This window comes from Arachis hypogaea, chromosome 6 (assembly GCF_003086295.3).
Source record: "Arachis hypogaea cultivar Tifrunner chromosome 6, arahy.Tifrunner.gnm2.J5K5, whole genome shotgun sequence".
In the NCBI taxonomy this organism is placed as follows: domain Eukaryota; kingdom Viridiplantae; phylum Streptophyta; class Magnoliopsida; order Fabales; family Fabaceae; genus Arachis; species Arachis hypogaea.
Genome location: NC_092041.1, coordinates 51911947 through 51920752, shown reverse-complemented (window position 1 = coordinate 51920752; position 8806 = coordinate 51911947).

The window sequence follows — 8806 nt, the reverse complement described above, 5'->3', positions numbered from 1 at the left end:
TCTTGGTCCTTTACAGCAAAAGGAAAAAGCAATAATCTATAGACATCTTGGTCTACTCCCTCACTGTGTGTTGTATCAACAATCTTTAAGAAATCTGCCAAGAACTCTATAGGTTCTTCCTAAGGAAGCCCAGAACACTGGCAGTTTTACTGCACTAGAGTAATAAGTTGAGGGTTCAATTCAAAGCTACTTGCTCTTATGTGAGGTATGCTAATACTCCTTCGATAGAAGTTAGCAGTGGGATTTGTATAAAATCTCAGAGTTCTTCTGAACTCTTCATTCCCATTTGGGTTCATGATGAAGAAAGGTAGACCATGAAGAACGAAGAAGATAGAAGGAGTAAAAGGAGAGATAGAAGTAGAGGAGATAAACAATAATTAAAATGTTTTTGTTTTTATTTTATTTATTTAATTAAACCAAAATTAAAATTAATTAATTAAAAATAATTTAATTCGAAAAAGAAAAGAGAAGAGTATAAGAGTTAGTTAGGAAGTTTGAAAAGGATGAGAGAGAAGATAAGCAATTAATTAAAAAGAGATTTGAATTTAAGAATTGAAATTTGATTTTGAAAAATATTTGATTTTAAAATTTGGAATTTGAAAATTAAATTTTAAATTTTGAAATTTGAAATTAAAAATTGAATTTTGAAAATTGAATTCTGAAATTTAAAATTTTAAAAAAAGAAGAATTTTTTGAATTTTGAAATTTTAAAGTTTGAAAATTGAAAAAGATAAGATAAGATTTTGAAAAAGATATGATTTTTGATGAAGATATGATTTTTATTTTTGAAAAGATTTTATTTTTGAAAATTGACAACTAAGATAAGATAAGATAAAAAATTTTGAAATTAAAATCTGAATTTTTATTTTAAAATTTTGAAAATTAAGTAAAAAGATAAGAAAAGATATTTTTTATTTTTGAATTTAATAATGAAAGAGAAAAGCAAGTAAATGTCACAAGACTTGAAATTTTTAGATCTAGCACCCCTTATTTTCGAAAATTTTTAGAGGAAAACAATAAGGGACACCAAACTTAAACATTTTAAGATCAAACATAAAGAGACTCAAGAACACTTTGAAGACTAACAAGAACACAAAGAACAAAATTCAAATACTCAAAGAACACAGGAACACACAAGGAACACCAAACTTAAAAATTGAAACAAGATTTAACCAAAGAAAAAAAATTTTGAAAGAATTTTTTAAAAGGAAGATACCAAAAGATTGAAAATTGCTGTAATTAATAAATACAAAGAGTCAAAGGACACGACAATTTACCAAGAACATAAAAAAAACTTGAATAGAAAGATTAATATTAATGCCAAAAGGAAAATATTTTTGAAAGAATTTTTTTTTATTTTTCGAAAAAATAGAGAAGAAGAAAATAAAAATAAAAGTAAAAGACTCAACAAGAACACAAACAAAGACTCTCAAACAGAAAGTTAAGGGTGCTTGAAAATAAACTTTTTGAAAAAGGTTTTTGGAAAAAGTTTTAAAATTTTTGAAAAAATAAGGAAAAATAAAACAAAAATTAAAAGACTCAATTAGGAATGATAAAGAAAAGAAAATAAAAATTGCCTAATCTAGGGAGTAAGACAATCCGGCAGTTTGTCCAAACACAACAATCCCCGACAACAGCGCCAAAAGCTTGGTGTATGCATCCCCACACTCTCGTATAGCTGTACCAGCAAGTGCACTGGCTCGTCCAGGTAATACCTGAGAGAGTCAGGGTCGATCCCACGAGGAATGTGGTTTGAAGCAAGCTACCGTTATCATGCAGGTCTTAATCAGGCAGATCAGAAGGTTGTTGATTTAATTTTGTATAAATACTTGTTATTCTGGAAGTTAAGCAGGGATAAGGAAATAAATGGAATCGATAATGGGAATAGAGAAAAGGAGTAATTAGAACTCAAAAGTTGTGTAAACTACGAAAAGAGAATAGTTATGGGTTAGAGTTGCTTAGCCTTTCTGAATTACATATGGTAGTACTGTCTCCTTTGCTTGTGAGTGATTTCTTCAATGGCAGGCTGTATGTAACTTCTTCAATGGTAGGATATATGTGATTGACACTGGTTTGAGCAGCCGCCAATACTCCTCCAGATCTGAACCCCAGGGTTAGTGCGGATCCATTCTGATTGAGGGTGAAGCTCATGTAGTTCATTCTCATTGATGACCCTACTCAAAATGCCACAGACAAGGTTGAATATTCCGAATCTGAGGATACTGCGCCTTTGGTTCTAGTCTCTACCACAAAGACCCTAATCTCACTGCAAATTGGCAGAATTGATGTCTTGAGAAGTCCCCAACGAAGTTGTGGATTAGTTGTCTGAGAGACGTGTATTCAAGCTGGTGGTTCATCATTGTCCGATGAAAAACACACTCTGAACCCATGTAGATTGTGATAACCTTATGCCAGTTGAATGCATTCATATTGATGAAGAATGAATACACATCTTAGAATTAATCAAACATAGATCGAAAAGAAATAATAATACGTTTATTAATTCATAGGACTCAGCAGGGCTCCTCCCTTCAACCTAGGAGGTTTAGAAACTCATAATGATGTGAAAATCAATGTAATACACGAAAATATGCTGAATGATGGTAAAGATGTTCGAATAACATAAATAAAATCCCTTAAATACTAAGTTGATGACTAGTAAGGGTAAAATAGTCTTTTTAGTGCTAAAATCTACTTCTAGGGCCCACTAGGTTAGTGTTTGGGCTGAACTTTGGTGAGATCCACATGCTATGAGGTCTCATGGGCGTGGAATGCCAGCTAGGGAGTCCTCTCTGAGCGTTTGGATATGCTCCTTGGGCACTGGATGCTTGAAAGGGAGTAGGAAGCTAGTGTTGGACACCAGTTTTGGGCCTTCAAATCCTAAACAACGTATGGTGTATTAAGCATTGATGGAAAGCTCTAGACGTCAGATTTCCATAGCCGTAGAGAACGCTCCATTTGGACTTCTGTAGCTCCAGAAAATCTCTTCCGAGTGCAGAGAGGTCAGATCTGGACAACATCTGCATTGCTTTCTCTGTCTTTGAATCAGACTTTTGCTCCAGCTCCTCAATTTTAGACAGAAAATACCTAAAATGATACAAAAAACACACAAACTCAAAGTGGAATCCAAAAATGTGAATTTAAGACTAAAACCTATAAAAACTTAATAAAACTAAACAAAACACCTTAAAAACTACATGAAAACTAAACCAAAAGCGTATAAACTATCCGCTCATCACATAAAAACTTGGTGCACGCAAACCCAACACTTCTGTACAACTATACCAGCAAGTGCACTGGGTCGTCCAAGTAATACCTGAGCGAGTCAGTGTCGATCCCACAAGGATTGTGGTTTGAATCAAGCTATGGTTATCTTACAAGTCTTAGTCAGGCGAATAAAAAGATTTATGTTTAGATGTAGTTTGAGTGTGAAATTGAAAGGAATCAGTAATAAGAAATGTTGAAGGATTAGAGTTGCTTTATCTTTCTGAATTAACTTTGGTATTACTACTTCTTTGCTTGTGAGTGATTTCTTCAATGGCATGCTATATGTGATAGACACTGGCTGGAGCATCTGCCAATACTCCTCCAGATCTAAACCCCAGGTTTAGTGTAGATCCATTCTGATTGAGGGTGAAGCTCGTACAATATATTCTCGTTAATGATCCTACTCAAAATGCCACAGACCAGGTCAGATCTTCTGGATTAGAAAATGCTGCACCTTGGGTTCTAGACTCTACCACAAAAACCCTAATCTCCCTGTAAATTGGCTGAACTGATGTCTCGAGAAGTCCCCAACGAAGTCATGGATTAGCTGTCTGAGAGACGTATATTCAAGCTGGTGGTTCACCATTGTCCGATGAAAGACGCACTCTGAACCTATGTAGACGCGGGTGTTTGTCAGGCACGTTCATTTTCATGTGATGAACAGAGCTGATTGTTACTGATCATCCTATTCACCACATTGAAGTATGAATATACATCTTAGAATTAATAATCAAACACTGATTGAAGAGAAACAATATACTTTTATTAATTCATATGACTCAGCAAGGCTCCTCCCCTCAACCTAGGAGGTTTAAAAACTCATACTGATGTGAAATACAACGGTAAAAATGTTTATGATTGGCGAAGATGATGATTAAAAGTCTGAATAACATAAATTTAATACATTAAATACTAAACAGATGACTAGTAAGGGTAAAACAGTCTATTTAGTGCTAAAATCCACTTCTGGGGCCCACTTGGTGAGTGTTTGGGCTGAGCTTTGATGAGATCCACGTGCTATGAGGTCTCTTGGGTGTGGAACGCCAGCTAGGGGGTCCTCATTGGGCGTTTTGATGCTGGTCTCTACTTTTGGGCGCTGGACGCCTGGAAGGGGGCAGGAGGCTGGCGTTGGATGCCAGTTTTGGGCCTTCTAGTCCGAAGCAAAATATAAAGTATTATATATTGCTAGAAAGCTCTGGAAGTTAGCTTTCCATAGTCAATGAGAGCGCTCCATTTTAACTTTTGTAGCTCCAGAAAAGCGCTTCCGATTGTAAGTATGTCATATCCTGACAGCATCTACAGTGCTTTCTTTGTCTCTGAATCAGACTTTTGCTCCAGCTCCTCAATTTCAGCCAGAAAACACCTGAAATTGAAAAAAAACACAAAAACTCAGAGTAGAATCCAAAAATGTGAATTTAACACTAAAACCTATAAAAACTTAATAAAAACTAAGCAAAACACACTAAAAATTATATGAAAATGATGCCAAAAAGCGTATAAAATATCCGCTCATCACAACACCAAACTTAAACTGTTGCTTGTCCCCAAGCAACTAAAAAACATAGTAGGATAAAAATAAAATTAAGATACAATAAATTTCTAAGTTTCAAATGAAGCATAGTTATAATTAGATGAGTGGGACTTAGTAGCTTTTTGCTTCTGAATTACTTTTGGCATCTCACTATCCATTGAAACTCAGAGATGTTCGCATCCTTAGGAACTTAGAATCCAGATGATATTATTGATTCCCCTTGTTAAGTTCTTTTTTATTCTTGAACATAGCTTTTACAGTCTTGGTCATGACCCTAAGCACTCTGTTTTCTAGTATTACCACCGGATACATTCATGCCACAAACACTTTTAACCAGGTAAACCTGTTCAGATTGTGATTAAGCTTTACTAGAATCCACAAATAGAGGTGTCTAAAGTTCTTAAGCACACTCTTTTTACTTTAGACCACGACTTTAACCGCTTAGTCTCAAGCTTTTCACTTGACACCTACACGCCACAAGCACATGGTCAGGGACAGCTTTGTTTGAGCCGCTTAGGCCAAGATTTTATTCTTTTAGGCGATCCTAACCACTGATACTCAAAGCCTTGGGCCTTTTACCCTTGCCTTTTGGTTTAAAGGGTTACTAGCTTTTTGCTCTTGCCTTTTGGTTTAAAGAGCTTTTGGCTTTTTCTGTTTGCTTTCTCTTTTATTTTTTTTTGCCATTTATTTTCCGCATGCAAGCTTTTTCTTTTTTTTTGCTGTTTTTTCTTGCTTCAAGAATCAATTTTTGGATTTTTCAGATTACCAACAATATTTCACTATCATCATCATTCTTTCAAGAGCCAACATTCATAAATTTCAAATTCAAATATGCACTATTTATTCATACATTCAGAAAATAAAAGCAATGCCACCACATCAACATAATTAAACTAATCTTATTATAAAACTTAAAATTCATGCATTTCTCAATTCTTTTCAGTAAAAATTTTCTTTTGAGTAAGGTGAGAGATATATGGAACATTTTACATCTTTTAAGACATCAAATGGAAAAGATCATGCAACTAGAACAAGAGAACAGATAAATAAACAGACAAAAAATAGAAAAATAAGGAGTAAAAGGGAATGATTCCACCTCTAATGGTAGCATCTAGTGCTCCTCCTTGAGGATCCAATGTGATGCTTGATCTCTTCTATATCACTCATCTTCCTTTGTTGCTCTTCCCTTATAGCCCTTTGGTCTTCCCTTATGGCTCTTTGATCTTCTCTTATTTCTTTGAGGGTGGAAGCATGCTCATGATGCTCCATCCTTAATTGTTCCATGTTGGTGCTCAATTATCCAAGAGAAGTTTGCCATTGATACCAATAGCTTTGGAGAGGAAAATACATCCCTTGAGGTATCTCAGGAATCTCATGCTGAGGCGGATGCACAGGCTCTTGTGCATGCTCTCTGGTTTGCTTCATCCTCTTTTTAGTGATGGACTAATCCTCCCCAATGGAGATACTTCTATTTATGACAATTCCAACTAAATTGCATAAATGACAGATGAGGTGTGGGAATGCCAACCTGGCATTGGTGTGAAGCTTCTCAGCTACCTTGTACAATTCTTGAGGAATCACCTCATGTACTTCCACCTCAGTTCCAATCATGATGCAATGGATCATGATGGCTCTGTCAGTGGTCATTTTTGACCAATTGCTAGTTGGGATGATGGATCTTTGGATGAATTCCAACCATCCTCTAGTCTTGGGCTTAAGGTCAACCCTTCTTAATTGAATGGGCTTGCCATGGGAATCCCTTTTCCATTATGATCCTTCCACACAGATATTTGAGAGCACTTAATCCAATCTCTGATCAATGTTGACTCTCCTAGTGTAAGGATAAGGATCTCCTTGCATTAAAGACAAGTTGAACGCCAACCTCACACTTTCCAAGTTGAAATCTAAGATTTTTTCTCGGACCATGGTGCTCCAATTCCTTGGATTTAGGTTCACACTAGTGTCATGGTTGTTAGTAATCCATGCATTAGCATAGAACTCTTACAACAAGAGAATCCCAACATCTTAAATGAGATTGGTTAGGACTTTCTTCTCTGCTACTACTTCGTAGAAGTGGTCTAGATGGGCTTTTGTGATGAATCACTCCATCTCTCAAGATTCAGACGGAGTGGCTATTGCCTTTCCTTTCTTCTTTCTAGAAGAGTCTTCAACCTTGGGTGCCATGAATGGTTGTTGAAAGAAAAAAGCTATGCTTTTCTAACACCAAACTTAAAACTGTGTTCATCCTCGAGCAAAATTAAAGGAAAAAGAAGAATGAAGTAGAAAAAAAAGAAAATAGAAGGACATAGAGGGAGAGAGAAGGCTTGGCCTTGTGGGGTAGTGAGTGCAAGAGAAGTGTGTATATGAAGGGTTATGGAGATGGGTATTTATAGGATGGGGTGTGTTAGGTTTTGGCCAAATGGAGGGTTTTGGGTGGGAAATTTGATTTTGAAGTGGGTGGAGGTAGGTGGGAGCTATGATTGTTTAGGGAAATGGGATGCATGTGATTGAGCTAGGGTTTTTAGGGAAGTGTGTATGGGAAAGTGTGAAAGTAGGTGGGGTAGGTAGGGTAGGTGAAGATGCTGTGGGACCCACAGGTCCTAAGAGGCTAGGGAATCCAGATTCCCTACTTTTCTGCACTGGCGTTTGAATGCCCAGGGGCTGCTCCCTAGCTGGCGTTCAATGCCAGCAATGCTGCCCATGAAAGGCATTGAACGCCCAGCAGGGATACCCCGGCTGGTGTTCAACTTTAACACTCTATTCGGAGTGTTCTGTTTTCACTGTTGTGAAATCTGTTTCTATTCTGACTGATGCACATGATCATGACCCTAAAAGAAAAATAAAACAAAATAAAAGGAAATAAATAATTATTTAAGGTTGGGTTGTGGTGGACAAAATTGTGATCACTACAACTTCGCACAACTAACCAGCAAGTGTACTGGGTCGTCCAAGTAATAAACCTTACGCGAGTAAGGGTCGATCCCACAGAGATTGTTGGTATGAAGCAAGCTATGGTCACCTTGTAAATCTTAGTCAGGCAGACTCAATTGGTTATGAATGATGATATACGAATAAAACATAAAGGTAAAGATAGAGATACTTATGTAATTCATTGGTGGGAATTTCAGATAAGCGTATGAAGATGCTTGTCCCTTCCGTCTCTCTGCTTTCCTACTGTCTTCATCCAATCCTTCTTACTCCTTTCCATGGCAAGCTTATGCAAGGGGTTTCACTGTTGTAAGTGGCTACCTCCCATCCTCTCAATGGAAATGTTCAACGCACCCTGTCACGGCACGGCTATCCATCTGTCGGTTCTCAATCAGGCCGGAATAGAATCCAGTGATTCTTTTGCGTCTGTCACTAACGCCCCGCCTTCAGGAGTTTGAAGCTTGTCACAGTCATTCAATCATTGAATCCTACTCAGAATACCACAGACAAGGTTAGACCTTCCAGATTCTCTTGAATGCCGCCATCAGTTCTAGCCTAAACCACGAAGACTCTGACCTCACAGAATGGCTGGCTCGGTTGTCAGGCGAGCACTCGGTTGTCAGGCGATCAACCATGCATCGTGTATCAGGAATCCAAGAGATATTCACCCAATCTAAGGTAGAACGGAGGTGGTTGTCAGGCACACGTTCATAGGTGAGAATGATAATGAGTGTCACGGATCATCACATTCATCAAGTTGAAGAACAAGTGATATCTTGGAACAAGAACAAGCGGAATTGAATAGAAGAACAATAGTAATTGCATTAATACTCGAGGTACAGCAGAGCTCCACACCTTAATCTATGGTGTGTAGAAATTCCACCATTGAAAATACATAAGAACAAGGTCTAGGCATGGCCGAATGGCCAGCCTCCCAAAGAGGGTTCAATCATAAAAACATGATCAAAAGCTCCCAATACAATAGTAAAAGGTCCTATATATAGAGAACTAGTAGCCTAGAGTGTACAGAGATGAGTAAATGACATAAAAATCCACTTCCGGGCCCACTTGGTGTGTGCT